Below are 15708 nucleotides of genomic sequence, written 5' to 3' on the forward strand. Positions count from 1 at the left end.
TGCACAAGTGTAATAAGTGCACATCAGTTATTGACATATGATAGGTGCATGGATACAAGGATAGATACATACAGAAGAATACCGCCGCCTCTGTAAGCACCCACATGGACGCACACATTGCAGATATGACCTGTGCATGCATTACTGCTTTATATACTATACATATGAATTCATCTACTTGTGCGCGAAGTACCTTCATTTTATAAGAGCCCAGCAGCCACGACAAGGCGAATCTGTCTTTAATGGAACCATAAACCTAATATTCATCAATGAGTCTCCTGGGTTAAAAGACAACAAATATAAAAGGGCAGGTAGGATGCAGCACTAATTAAACATAACCTTAGGATGATGGCAGAAACTCGGCCAAATATGGAGGCTGTCACCACCTCCAATGCGGCACACCTTGTCGTGGCCGCTGGGCTGACATCAATTAGTCAATTTGTGCGCAATTAATTCAATTCTATACAAATAGTCCGTGGCAGAAATGCAGATTAATATAGTCAAGGTTTCCATATATCTTAGCGCACACAACAGTTGCATCACTATTATATATATATATATATATATACACACACACACACACATACATATATATATACATACACATATACATAAATATATATCATGTATGTATTTACACACATATATAAACACACACACACACACACACACACACACACACACACACACACACACACACACACACACACACACACTGTAGTCACAGCAGCAGTTCCTGCCTAAACATCGCCTCCATTCTGTCAGAGGCTGCTCCTCAGTTGCACGACTGCTATACGAGGGATCAAGAAACATATATATATATATATAAAAATATATATATATAACAAATCAGATGGACGCACACAATTTAGTTAAAATCTGTGTGAACTTTAGATTGATACAGTACAGAAATGGAATCAAACATCCATACATTCAGTGTTGGCACAAAGTCTTACAGAGCTCAGAGTGCGGCTGTATATGTTTACATTCGAAAGCAATAAAGTCACAACAACCTGCACCTGTACCGTCCTCAAGATTTCCCAAGACGAGACGCTAAGTGCAATGTTTACAGAAAACACAGGATAAAGTCATATTAACTGGTACTTATAGTCATACATAGAAGCAATGTTATAGCAACTATATTCTTGTACATAGGGGCAGTATTATAGTAGATTCTTGTACATAAGGGCAGTATTATAGTAGTTATATTCTTGTATATAGGGAGCAGTATTATAGTAGTTAGACTCTTGTACATAAGGGCAGTATTATAGTAGTTATATTCTTGTACATAGGGGGCAGTATTATAGTAGTTATATTCTTGTACATAGGGGGCAGTATTATAGTAGTTATATTCTTGTACATAGGGGGTAGTATTATAGTAGATATATTCTTGTACATAGGGGGCAGTATTATAGCAGATATATTCTTGTACATAGGGGGCAGTATTATAGTAGTTATATTCTTGTACATAGGGGGCAGTATTATAGTAGTTATATTCTTGTATATAGGGGGCAGTATTATAGTAGTTATATTCTTGTACATAGGGGGAAGTATTATAGTAGTAATATTCTTGTACATAGGGGCAGTATTATAGTAGTTATATTCTTGTACATAGGGGCAGTATTATAGTAGTTATATTCTTGTACATAGGGGGCAGTATTATAGTAGTTATATTCTTGTACATAGGGGGCCGTATTATAGTAGTTATATTCTTGTATATAGGGGGCAGTATTATAGTAGTTATATTCTTGTACATAGGGGGCAGTATTATAGTAGTTATATTCTTGTACATAAGGGCAGTATTATAGTAGTTACAGTGACTTGGGAAAGTATTCAGCCCCCTTGAATTTTTCAACCTTTTCCCACATTTCAGGCTTCAAACATAAAGATAAAAATGTTAATGTTCTGGTGAAGAATCGACAACAAGTGGACACAATTGTGAAGGTGAACGAAATGTATTGCTTATTTTAAACTTTTATAAAAAATAACTGAAAATTGGGGAGTGCAATATTATTCATCCCCTGTAAGTTAATACTTTGTAGCGCCCCCTTTTGCTGTGATTACAGCTGCAGTCTCTTGGGGTATGTGTCTATCAGTTTTGCACATGGAGAGGCTGAAATTCTCGCCCATTCTTCCTTTGTAAACAGCTGGAGCTGAGTGAGGTTGGATGGAGGCGTTTGTGAACAGCAGTTTTCAGCTCTTTCCACAGGTTCGATTGGGTTCAGGTCTGGACTGTGACTTGGCCATTCTTAAGGGTGCTTTACACGCTGCGATGTCATGAGCGATAGCACCCCCCCGTCGTTCTTGCAATAAGTGGTGATCGCTGCCGTAGTGAACAATATCGCTACGGCAGCGTCACACGCACTTACCTGTTCAGCGACGTCGCTGTTGCTGCCGAACAATCCCTCCTTCAAGGGGGAGGTGCGTTCGGCGTCACAGCGGCTTCACTAAGCGGCCGCCCAATAGCAGAGGAGGGGCGGAGATGAGCAGCTGGAATATCCCGCCCACCTCCTTCCTTCCTCATTGCCGGTGGACGCAGGTAAGGACATGTTCGTCGTTCCTGCGGTGTCACACATAGCGATGTATGCTGCCGCAGGAACGACGAACAACCAGCGGCATGCACCACCAACGATATTATGAAAAGGAGCGACGTGTCAATGATTTTTGACGTTTTTGTGATCGTTGATCGTCGCTCCTAGGTGTCACACGCTGCAATGTCGCTAACGACGCCGGATGTGCGTCACTAACGATGTGACCCCGACGATATATCGTTAGCGATGTCGCAGCGTGTAAAGCACCCTTTACACCTGGATACGTTTATTTATGAACCATTCCATTGTAGATTTTGCTTTGTGTTTGGGATCATTGTCTTGTTGGAAGACAAATCTCCGTCCCAGTCTCAGGTCTTTTGCAGACTCCAACAGGTTTTCTTCAAGAATGGTCCTGTATTTGGCTCCATCCATCTTCTCATCAATTTTAACCATCTTCCCTGTCCCTGCTGAAGAAAAGCAGGCCCAAACCATGATGCTGCCACCACCATGTTTGACAGTGGGGATGGTGTGTTCAGGGCATGAGCTGTGTTGCTATTATGCCAAACATATCGTTTGGCATTGTTCCCAAACAATTTGATTTTGGTTTCATCTGAGCAGAGCACCTTCTTCCACATGTTTGGTGTCTCCCAGGTGGCTTGTGGCAAACTTTAAACAACACTTTTTATGGATATCTTTGAGAAATGGCTTTCTTCTTGCCACTCTTCCATAAGGCCAGATTTGTGCAGTGTATGACTGATTGTTGTCCTATGGACAGACTCTCCCACCTCAGCTGTAGATCTCTGCAGATCATCCAGAGGGATCATGGGCCTCTCGGCTGCATCTCTGATCAGTCTCCTCCTTGTGTGAGATGACAGTTTGGATGGACGGCCGGGTCTTGGTAGATTTGCAGTGGTATGATGCTCCTTCCATTTCTATATGATCGCTTGCACAGTGCTCCTTGCAATGTTTAAAGTTGTGGAAATCTTTTTGTAACCAAATCCGGCTTTAAACTTCTCCACAACAGTATCATGGACCTGCCTGTTGTGTTCCTTGGTCTTCATGATGCTCTCTGTGCTTTACACAGAACCCTGAGAATATCACAGAGCAGGGGCATTATACGGAGACTTGATTACACACAGGGGCTTATATTTATCATCATCAGTCATTTAGGACAACATTGGATCATTCAGAGATCCTCAATCAACTTCTGGAGTGAGTTTGCTGCACTGAAAGTAAAGGGGATGAATAATATTGCACGCCACAATTTTCAGTTATTTATTTTTTACAAAAGTTTAAAATAAGCAATAAATTTCCTTCATCTTCACAATTGTGTCACTTGTTGTAGATTCTTCACCAGAACATTAACATTTTATCTTTATGTTTGAAGCCTGAAATGTGGGAAAAGGCTGAAAAATTTAAGGGGGTCGAAAACTTTCGCAAGGCATTGTATATTTTTGTACATAGGGGCAGTATTATAGTAGTTATATTCTTGTACATAGGGGGCAGTATTATAGTAGTTATATTCTTGTACATAGGGGACAGTATTATAGTAGTTAAATTCTTGTATATAGGGGGCAGTATTATAGTAGTTGTATTCTTGTATATAGGGGAAGTATTATAGTAGTTTTATTCTTGTACATAGGGGGCAGTATAACAGTAGTTATATTCTTGTATATAGGAGCAGAATTATAGTAGTTGTATTCTTGTACATAGGAGCAGTATTATAGTAGTTATATTCTTGTACATAGGGAGCAGTATTATAGTAGTTATATTCTTGTACATAGGGGGCAGTATTATAGTAGTTATATTCTTATACATAAGGGGCAGTATTATAGTAGTTATATTCTTGTACATAGGGGCAGTATTATAGTAGTTATATTTTTGTACATAGGGGGCAGTATTATAGTAGTTATATTCTTGTACATAGGGGGCAGTATTATAGTAGTTATATTCCTGTACATAGGGAGCAGTATTATAGTAGTTATATTCCTGTACATAGGGGCAGTATTATAGTAGTTATATTCTTGTACATAGGGGCAGTATTATAGTAGTTATATTTTTGTACATAGGGGACAGTATTATAGTAGTTATATTCTTGTACATAGGAGCAGTATTATAGTAGTTATATTTTTGTACATAGGGGCAGTATTATAGTAGTTATATTCCTGTATATAGGGGGGGCAGTATTATAGTAGTTATATTCTTGTACATAGGGGGCAGTATTATAGTAGTTATATTCCTGTACATAGGGGGCAGTATTATAGTAGTTATATTCTTGTATATAGGGGGCAGTATTAAAGTAGTTATATTCTTGTACATAGGGGGGCAGTATTATAGTAGTTATACTCTTGTACATAGGGGGCAGTATTATAGTAGTTATATTCTTGTACAAAGGGGCAGTATTATAGTAGTTACAGTAACATGTGAAAGTATTGGGCCCCCTTGAATTTTTCAACCTGTTCCCACATTTTAGGCTTCCAACATAAAAGATAAAAAATTTAATGTTCTGGTGAAGAATCAACAAGTGGACACAATTGTGAAGTTGAACGAAATGTATTGTTTATTTTAAACTTATATAAAAAATAACTGAAAATTGTGGCGTGCAATATTATTCATCCCCTGTAAGTTAATACTTTGTAGCGCCCCCTTTTGCTGTGATTACAGCTGCAGTCTCTTGGGGTATGTGTCTATCAGTTTTGCACATGGAGAGGCTGAAATTCTCGCCCATTCTTCCTTTGTAAACAGCTGGAGCTGAGTGAGGTTGGATGGAGGCGTTTGTGAACAGCAGTTTTCAGCTCTTTCCACAGGTTCTCGATTGGGTTCAGGTCTGGACTGTGACTTGGCCATTCTTAAGGGTGCTTTACACGCTGCGACATCGCTAGCGATTGCTAGCGATGTCATGAGCGATAGCACCCCCCCGTCGTTCTTGCAATAAGTGGTGATCGCTGCCGTAGCGAACAATATCGCTACGGCAGCGTCACACGCACATACCTGCTTAGCAACGTCGCTGTTGCTGCTGAACAATCGCTCCTTCAAGGGGGAGGTGCGTTTGGCGTCACAGCGGCGTCACTAAGCGGCCGCCCAATAGCAGAGGAGGGGCGGAGATGAGCGGCCGGAATATCCCGCCCACCTCCTTCCTTCCTCATTGCTGGTGGACGCAGGTAAGGACATGTTCGTCGTTCCTGCGGTGTCACACATAGCGATGTATGCTGCCGCAGGAGCGACGAACAACTAGCGGCATGCACCACCAACGATATTATGAAAAGGAGCGACGTGTCAACGATTTTTGACGTTTTTGCGATCGTTGATCGTCGCTCCTAGGTGTCACACGCTGCAATGTTGCTAACGACGCCGGATGTGCGTCACTAACGATGTGACCCCGACGATATATCGTTAGCGATGTTGCAGCGTGTCAAGTACCCTTTACACCTGGATACGTTTATTTATGAACCATTCCATTGTAGATTTTGCTTTATGTTTGGGATCATTGTCTTTTTGGAAGACAAATCTCCGTCCCAGTTTCAGATCTTTTGCAGACTCCAACAGGTTTTCTTCAAGAATGGTCCTGTATTTGTCTCCATCCATCTTCTCATCAATTTTAACCATCTTCCCTGTCCCTGCTGAAAAAAGCAGGCCCAAACCATGATGCTGCCACCACCATGTTTGACAGTGGGGATGGTGTGTTCAGGGTGATGAGCTGTGTTGCTTTTACACCAAACATATCGTTTAGCATTGTGCCCAAATAGTTTGATTTTGGTTTCCTCTGAGCAGAGCACCTTCTTCCACATGTTTGGTGTCTCCCAGGTGGCTTGTGGAAAACTTTAAACGACACTTTTTATGGATATCTTTGAGAAATGGCTTTCTTCTTGCCACTCTTCCATAAAGGACAGATTTGTGCAGTGTACGACTGATTGTTGTCCTATGGACAGACTCTCCCACCTCAGCTGTAGATCTCTGCAGATCATCCAGAGGGATCATGGGCCTCTTGGCTGCATCTCTGATCAGTCTTCTCCTTGTGTGAGATGATAGTTTGGATGGACGGCCGGGTCTTGGTAGATTTGCAGTGGTATGATCCTCCTTCCATTTCAATATGATCGCTTGCACAGGGCTTCTTGGGATGTTTAAAGTTGTGGAAATCTTTTTGTAACCAAATCCGGCTTTAAACTTCTCCACAACAGTATCACGGACCTGCCTGTTGTGTTCCTTGGTCTTCATGATGCTCTCTGTGCTTTACACAGAACATGAGACTATCACAGAGCAGGGGCATTATACAGAGACTTGATTACACACAGAGGATTATATTTATCATCATCAGTCATTTAGGACAACATTGGATCATTCAGAGATCCTCAATCAACTTCTGGAGGGAGTTTGCTGCACTGAAAGTAAAGGGGATGAATAATATTGCACGCCCCAATTTTCAGTTATTTATTTTTTTACAAAAGTTTAAAATAAGCAATAAATTTCCTTCATCTTCACAATTGTGTCCACTTGTTGTTGATTCTTCACCAGAACATTAACATTTTTATCTTAATGTTTGAAGCCTGAAATGTGGGAAAAGGTTGAAAAATTTAAGGGGGCCGAATACTTTCGCAAGGCATTGTATATTTTTGTACATAGGGGCAGTATTATAGTAGTTATATTCTTGTACATAGGGGCAGTATTATAGTAGTTATATTCTTGTACATAGGGGCAGTATTATAGTAGTTATATTCTTGTACATAGAGGACAGTATTATAGTAGTTATATTCTTGTACATAGGGGGCAGTATTATAGTAGTTATATTCTTGTACATAGAGGCAGTATTATAGCAGTTATATTCTTGTACATAGGGGCAGTATTATAGTAGTTATATTCTTGTACATAAGGAGCAGTATTATAGTAGTTATATTCTTGTATATAGGGGCAGTATTATAGTAGTTATATTCTTGTACATAGGAGCAGTATTATAGTAGTAATATTCTTGTACATAGGGGGCAGTATTATAGTAGTTATATTCTTGTACATAGAGGACAGTATTATAGTAGTTATATTCTTGTACATAGGGGGGCAGTATTATAGTAGTTATATTCTTGTACATAGGGGGCAGTATTATAGTAGTTATATTCTCGTACATAGAGGCAGTATTATAGCAGTTATATTCTTGTACATAGGGGCAGTATTATAGTAGTTATATTCTTGTACATAGGGGCAGTATTATAGTTGTTATATTCTTGTATATAGGGGCAGTATTATAGTAGTTATATTCTTGTACATAGCAACAGTATTATAGTAGTTATATTCTTGTACATAGGGGCAGTATTATAGTAGTTATATTCTTGTACATAGGGGGCAGTATTATAGTGGTTATATTCTTGTACATAGGGGCAGTATTATAGTAGTTATATTCTTGTACATAGGGGGCAGTATTATAGTGGTTATATTCTTGTACATAGGGGCAGTATTATAGTAGTTATATTCTTGTACATAGAGGACAGTATTATAGTAGTTATATTCTTGTACATAGGTGCAGTATTATAGTAGTTATATTCTTGTACATAGGGGGCAGTATTATAGTAGTTATATTCTTGTACATAGGGGGCAGTATTATAGTAGTTATATTCTTGTACATAGGGGCAGTATTATAGTAGTTATATTCTTATACATAGGAGCAGTATTATAGTAGTTATATTCTTGTACATAGAAACAGTATTATAGTAGTTATATTCTTGTATATAGGGGGCAGTAGTATAGTAGTTATATTCTTGTACATAGGTGCAGTATTATAGTAGTTATATTCTTGTACATAGGGGCAGTATTATAGTGGTTATATTCTTGTACATAGGGACAGTATTATAGTAGTTATATTCTTGTACATAGGGGGCAGTATTATAGTAGTTATATTCTTGTACATAGGGGCAGTATTATAGTGGTTATATTCTTGTATATAGGGGCAGTATTATAGTAGTTATATTCTTGTACATAGGGGCAGTATTATAGTAGTTATATTCTTGTACATAGTGGGCAGTATTATAGTAGTTATATTCTTGTACATAGGGGCAGTATTATAGTAGTTATATTCTTGTATATAGGGGACAGTATTATAGTAGTTATATTCTTGTACATAGGGGCAGTATTATAGTAGTTATATTCTTGTACATAGTATTGTAGGTGTATAGCAGCTTTATCTTATGCTGTTATAAAAATATTTTTCTTTTTTCACTCCATGTGGATAACGGATGAGGTTGGATTTTTACTTAAGACACCAAAGAATGGAGATATTAAACGCCCCTGTGCGCCCTCCAGAGCTAATCCCTCCTTCTTGGCCTCCATATAAATCTGGATATTTCCCTGCACTGCTGCACTATTTTCCGGAGTTTTCTAAGCACCTCGGTGAGTCTAATATATAAAGCTGAATGTGTGTATGTATGTATGTATGTCCGGGATTGGCATCTGCACCGTCGCAGCTACAGCCACAACATTTTGCACACTCACACTTCTGGACTCTGAGAGCGTCATAGCCTATGTTTCGAGGGGAAATTTTAACCCCGCGCTTTACAGTTATTCGCCACAAAACCTGCCGCCATTAAAGCGAATGGAGCTGGGAGCCACAGAGCAGCCAGAACTTCAGAAGAATGCGCAGCCACGCCCTTATATGGAATGTTGGTGTGTCACAATGCAGCCAGGGAAAGAGACAGACACAGACAGGGAAAGAGGCAGACACAAACAGGGTAAGAGACAGACACAAAGACAGACAGACAAAGAGACAGACTGACAGGGAAAGTGACAGACAGGGAAAGTGACAGACAGGGAAAGTGACAGACAGGGAAAGTGACAGACAGGGAAAGTGACAGACAGGGAAAGTGACAGACAGGGAAAGTGACAGACAGGGAAAGTGACAGACAGGGAAAGTGACAGACAGGGAAAGTGACAGACAGGGAAAGTGACAGAGATAGATAGACAGGGAAAGAGATTGATAGACAGACAGACTGGGAAAGAGATTGAGACAGACGGAGAAAGAGATTGAGACAGACGGAGAAAGAGACAGACAGGGAAAGAGACAGACAAAGAGATAGAGAGAGACAGACAGAGAATGGGAGAGAAACAGAGACAGTTACTATCCCGGGCAGCGCCGGGTGCTATGTTGTGAGGCGAAATTTGAACCCCGCACGTTCTAATTTACCAATCAATTTTGCCCCTATCTACATAATGGGGAAAAAGTGAAACGAAAAGTGTTGGGGGCAAATTGACAGCGGCCAGATGTGAACAAGGGGCACTTAAAGAATGAGGCGATGGCGCCAAAGAGAATATACCGTACAGTTACTAAGGTGGGGCCCCGACATGGGATACTCACCACACTCGGGGATATGAACACACACACACAATGCACCACACACTACCACGTGCTTGAACACATATACCACCCTCAGCACACATCTCACCACACATACACCAACCTCACCACATAATCGCCCTAAAACACACACAAGTCTGGGATTATCCTTCACAAATAAAAATCTGATTAATAAGCAGCCAAACTACAAGAACAACAAATGTACCACATAGGAAATACGGCAGCTGTCAGTCACATGACCTGTCTATATGTGTATGTGTGAGCTAATATATACTGTCAGGGGGAGGGCTTTCTGTTGCCTGGAGATTTATCAGGCTGCCAATAGCAACCAATCACAGCTCAGCTTCTATTTTGCTACAGTTAATTAATCTGAGCTCTGATTGGTTAATATAGGCAACAATTTAATAATTACATTTCTATCTATCTGTTTTGTGGTGTTTGTGCAGAATACATTTTTGTTAATACATTCTATTTTGTTAACAGCAGTTATTAACCCGGGCGAAGCCGGGCCGTACAGCTAGTATAACATATAGGAGGAATCTATATGCAATTACAAGTTTTGGCTTTATTCATAAATATATGGATAAATCCATGATAAAATATTCTGCTTTATTCTTTACCATAAAGATGCACTGACATGTGTCATGAACGTTTTTTTTGCTGTAAAAGTGGATCCTGTTTTTACAAAGAAAAACGCATGTGTTATTTTGCAGGATCCTGTCACTTGACGTTTATGGGCGGGCATTGGAGTCATGTGATCGGGAGTGAGGGGAACTGAACGTGAGACTGGGAGCCGGCATCTGACAGCTTCAGACGCTGGTAACCAAGGTAAACATTGGGTAACTAAGCGAAGTGCTTTGCTTGGATACCCAATATTTACCTTGGTTACGAGCGTCCGTAGCCGCTAGGAGCCGGGCTGCCTGCACACGTAACCAAGGTAAGCATCGGGTAACTAAGTGAAGCACTTTGCTTGGTTACCCGATATTTACCATGGTTACGAGCGTCCGCCGCTCTCAGGCGGGGGAGAGAGAGAGGAGGGAGAGGGAGGGGAAGAGAGGGAGGGGGAGAGAGAGACTGATCACACCAGGCTGGTTTCTGGGCATGCTCAGTAGAGCAAGCAGGATCCAGTCTATCAGCATGCCAGCGTTCACATGCGTTTTGCGTGCAGTATAGTCAGGATCCAGTGAAAAACAGTATTTGGACGCAGCTCAAAAATGCTACAAGTAGCATTTTTGAAAAAAGTTAAAAAACTGCAAGTCGCTGGATCCTCACTATAACGCACGCAAACGCAGGTGAACGCATGTTGACGCGAGTCCATTGCAAATGCATTGAAATGAAAACGCATTTGCACTGGATCCGTTTTTGCGTTAAAAAAACGTTCATGACGCATGTTAAAAAAACGTAGTGTGAAAGCAGCCTTACATGAAGCTCTATAAAGCTTAGGGTGACTTTTGAAATGCAATACTTTCCGGGAGCTGATGAAAGCTCCTGATATGCTGCCACTATAAGCAGATAACACAGCGCCCCTAACTGGTGGGCCGCCCAGGTGGATGTTGGGAGGCACGACCACCTCCCTCAGCTTCAGCAACAGGAGGACATAATCTTATCATGTATCTCTGTATACAGGGAGCTCCCCCTAGTGGAGGCTGCAGACAGGATCTTATCATATATCTCTGTATACAGGGAGCTCCCCCTAGTGGTGGCTGCAGACAGGATCTTATCATGTATCTCTGTATACAGGGAGCTCCCCCTAGTGGTGACTGCAGACAGGATCTTATTGTGTATCTCTGTATACAGGGAGCTCCCCCTAGTGGTGACTGCAGACAGGATCTTATCGTGTATCTCTGTATACAGGGAGCTCCCCCTAGTGGTGGCTGCTGACAGGATCTTATCATGTATCTCTGTATACAGGGAGCTCCCCCTAGTGGTGGCTGCAGACAGAATCTTATCATGTATCTCTGTATACAGGGAGCTCCCCCTAGTGGTGGCTGCAGACAGGATCTTATCATGTATCTCTGTATACAGGGAGCTTCCCCTAGTGGTGACTGCAGACAGGATCTTATCATGTATCTCTGTATACAGGGAGCTCCCCCTAGTGGTGACTGCAGACAGGATCTTATCTCTTCCCTCTGTACTAGTCTGTCTATTGAAACTTGTATATGTATTCTGTGTGTAACCCCCTTCTCATGTACAGCACCATGGAATCAATGGTGCTCTATAAATAAATAATAATAATAATAAAAAATATCACTGTATACATGGAGCTCCCCCTAGTGGTGGCTTCAGACAGAATCTTAAGTATCTTTGTATAGCATTTGTAGTTCTATATCAGAAAAACTGTACAAATGTATATGATGATTATATTCAGTGCAGAATGTTCACTCCTAACACAGATTAAAATAAATAAAATTGAAAATATTTCTCCATGAATTACAGTTTGCTATGAGGCTGTTGCACCGTGTGACTCCCAGCATGTCGGATCAGTTTTGCAGTATTGAAATATATCAGTTTTCTTAATTGGTGGATTTACTAATATTTAACTCTGTCGCCCTCCTGTGGTCAAAATCAGGAATTGCAAATAGTAAGTTCTTGAATAATTTTCCCCTACCTGAAGTTTTCTTTTTTCGTAGCCTGAGAACAGCACAAGCAGGGTTAAGTTTATCTGCGATCCTATTGAACAGAAGAAAAATGACAATTAGCAATTCAGAGTAATTGTATCAATACAGAATCTGCCAAAGTCCACGTGTTTTCTGCAGCAATGAAATATGAAGAGAGGGACATAGTGCGGCCTCCTGACTACAGGGAGGACAATGCCGAGACACACTTTATCCTCTCTGGGGAAGGGTGTTTTGGGTGTGCATTGGGGGACATTGTTCCAGGGCTCAGGATGGAGGACATTTGTACCGGGGCCGGGGCCCAGGATGGAGGGCATCGTACCAGGAAGGGTCCCAAGATGGAGGGCATCGTACCAGGAAGGGTCCCAGGATGGAGGGCATCGTACCAGGAAGGGGCCCAGGATGGAGGGCATCGTACCAGGAAGGGGCCCAGGATGGAGGACATCGTACCAGGAAGGGGCCCAGGATGGAGGACATCGTACCAGGAAGGGGACCAGGATGGAGGACATCGTACCAGGAAGGGGCCCAGGATGGAGGACATCGTACCAGGAAGGGGACCAGGATGGAGGACATCGTACCAGGAAGGGGCCCAGGATGGAAGACATCGTACCAGGAAGGGGCCCAGGATGGAGGACATCGTACCAGGAAGGGGCCCAGGATGGAGGACATCGTACCAGGAAGGGGCCCAGGATGGAGGACATCGTACCAGGAAGGGGCCCAGGATGGAGGACATCGTACCAGGAAGGGTCCCAGGATGGAGGGCATCGTACCAGGAAGGGTCCCAGGATGGAGGGCATCGTACCAGGAAGGGGCCCAGGATGGAGGACATCGTACCAGGAAGGGGCCCAGGATGGAGGACATCGTACCAGGAAGGGTCCCAGGATGGAGGACATCGTACCAGGAAGGGGCCCAGGATGGAGGACATCGTACCAGGAAGGGTCCCAGGATGGAGGGCATCGTACCAGGAAGGGTCCCAGGATGGAGGGCATCGTACCAGGAAGGGTCCCAGGATGGAGGGCATCGTACCAGGAAGGGTCCCAGGATGGAGGGCATCGTACCAGGAAGGGTCCCAGGATGGAGGGCATCGTACCAGGAAGGGGCCCAGGATGGAGGACATCGTACCAGAAGGGTGCCAGGATGGAGGACATCGTACCAGGAAGGGTCCCAGGATTGAGGACATCGTACCAGGAATGGGCCCAGGATGGAGGACATCGTACCAGGAAGGGGCCCAGGATGGAGGACATCATAGCAGAAAGGGGCCCAGGATGGAGGACATCGTACCAGGAAGGGGCCCAGGATGGAGGACATCGTACCAGGAAGGGGCCCAGGATGGAGGACATAGTACCAGGAAGGGGCCCAGGATGGAGGATATCGTACCAGGAAGGGGCCCAGGATGGAGGACATTGTACCAGGAAGGGGCCCAGGATGGAGGACATCGTACCAGGAAGGGGCCCAGGATGGAGGACATCGTACCAGGAAGGGGCCCAGGATGGAGGACATCATACCAGGAAAGGGGCCAAGGATGGAGGACATCGTACCAGAAAAGGGGCCAAGGATGGAGGACATCGTACCAGGAAAGGGGCCAAGGACGGAGGACATCATACCAAGAAGGGGCTCAGAATGGAGGACATTATACGAGGAAGGGGCTCAGGATGGAGGACATTATACCAGGAAGGGGCTCAGGATGGAGGACATTATACCAGGAAGGGGCTCAGGATGGAGGACATTATACAAGAAGGTATAACCTTCCTCACCTCAGCAACCTCCAACCTTCACCTCAGCAGCCGCCACAGATCGGTACAGGTGACTAAAACCTGAGCCAGTGAGCGCCGGCCCCTCACACACCTGAGGCAGCGAGCGCCAGCCCCTCACACATCTGAGGCAGCGAGCGCCGGCCCCTCACACACCTGAGGAAGCGAGCGCCGGCCCCTCACACACCTGAGGCAGCGAGCGCCGGCCCCTCACACACCTGAGGCAGCGAGCGCCGGCCCCTCACACACCTGAGGCAGCGAGCGCCGGCCCCTCATACACCTGAGGCAGCGAGCGCCGGCCCCTCACGCCCCTGAGGAAGCGACCGCTGGCCCCTCATACACCTGAGGCAGCGAGCGCCGGCCGCTCATACACCTGAGGCAGCGAGCGCCGGCCCCTCATACACCTGAGGCAGCGAGCGCCGGCCCCTCATACACCTGAGGCAGCGAGCGCCGGCCCCTCATACACCTGAGGCAGCGAGCGCCGGCCCCTCATACACTTGAGGCAGCGAGCGCCGGCCCCTCATACACCTGAGGCAGCGAGCGCCGGCCCCTCGTACACCTGGGGCAGCGAGCGCCGGCCCCTCATACACCTGAGGCAGCGAGCGCCGGCCCCTCATACACCTGAGGCAGCGAGCGCCGGCCCCTCATACACCTGAGGCAGCGAGCGCCGGCCCCTCATACACCTGAGGCAGCGAGCGCCGGCCCCTCATACACTTGAGGCAGCGAGCGCCGGCCCCTCATACACCTGAGGCAGCGAGCGCCGGCCCCTCGTACACCTGGGGCAGCGAGCGCTGGCCACTTATACACCTGGGGCAGCGAGCGCCGGCCCCTCACACACCTGAGGCAGCGAGCGCCGACCCCTCACACACCTGAGGCAGCGAGCGCCGACCCCTCACACACCTGAGGCAGCGAGCGCCGGCCCCTCACACACCTGAGGCAGCGAGCGCCGACCCCTCCCACACCTGAGGCAGCGAGAGCCGGCCCCTCACACACCTGAGGCAGCGAGCGCCGGCCCCTCATCCACCTGAGGCAGCGAGCGCCGGACCCCTCATACACCTGAGGCAGCGAGCGCCGGCCCCTCACACACCTGAGGCAGCGAGCGCCGGCCCCTCATACACTTGAGGCAGCGAGCGCCGGCCCCTAATACACCTGAGGCAGCGAGCGCCGGCCCCTCATACACCTGAGGCAGCGAGCGCCGGCCCCTCACACACCTGAGGCAGCGAGCGCCGGCCCCTCATACACCTGAGGCAGCGAGCGCCGGCCCCTCATACACCTGAGGCAGCGAGCGCCGGCCCCTCATACACCTGAGGCAGCGAGCGCAGGCCCCTCATACACCTGACAGTAGTCTCACCTTTGTCCTAACCTAAAAAAACACGAAAAAAAAATACACCAAAACAAAACTTTTAAACTATGAAAAGAGAAAAAAAAACAGTCACAATCTCAGAACCACAAAACCCGTACAAACTGTGATTAAAGCT

The sequence above is a fragment of the Anomaloglossus baeobatrachus genome, chromosome 9 (genome assembly GCF_048569485.1).
Source record: "Anomaloglossus baeobatrachus isolate aAnoBae1 chromosome 9, aAnoBae1.hap1, whole genome shotgun sequence".
Classification (NCBI taxonomy): domain Eukaryota; kingdom Metazoa; phylum Chordata; class Amphibia; order Anura; family Aromobatidae; genus Anomaloglossus; species Anomaloglossus baeobatrachus.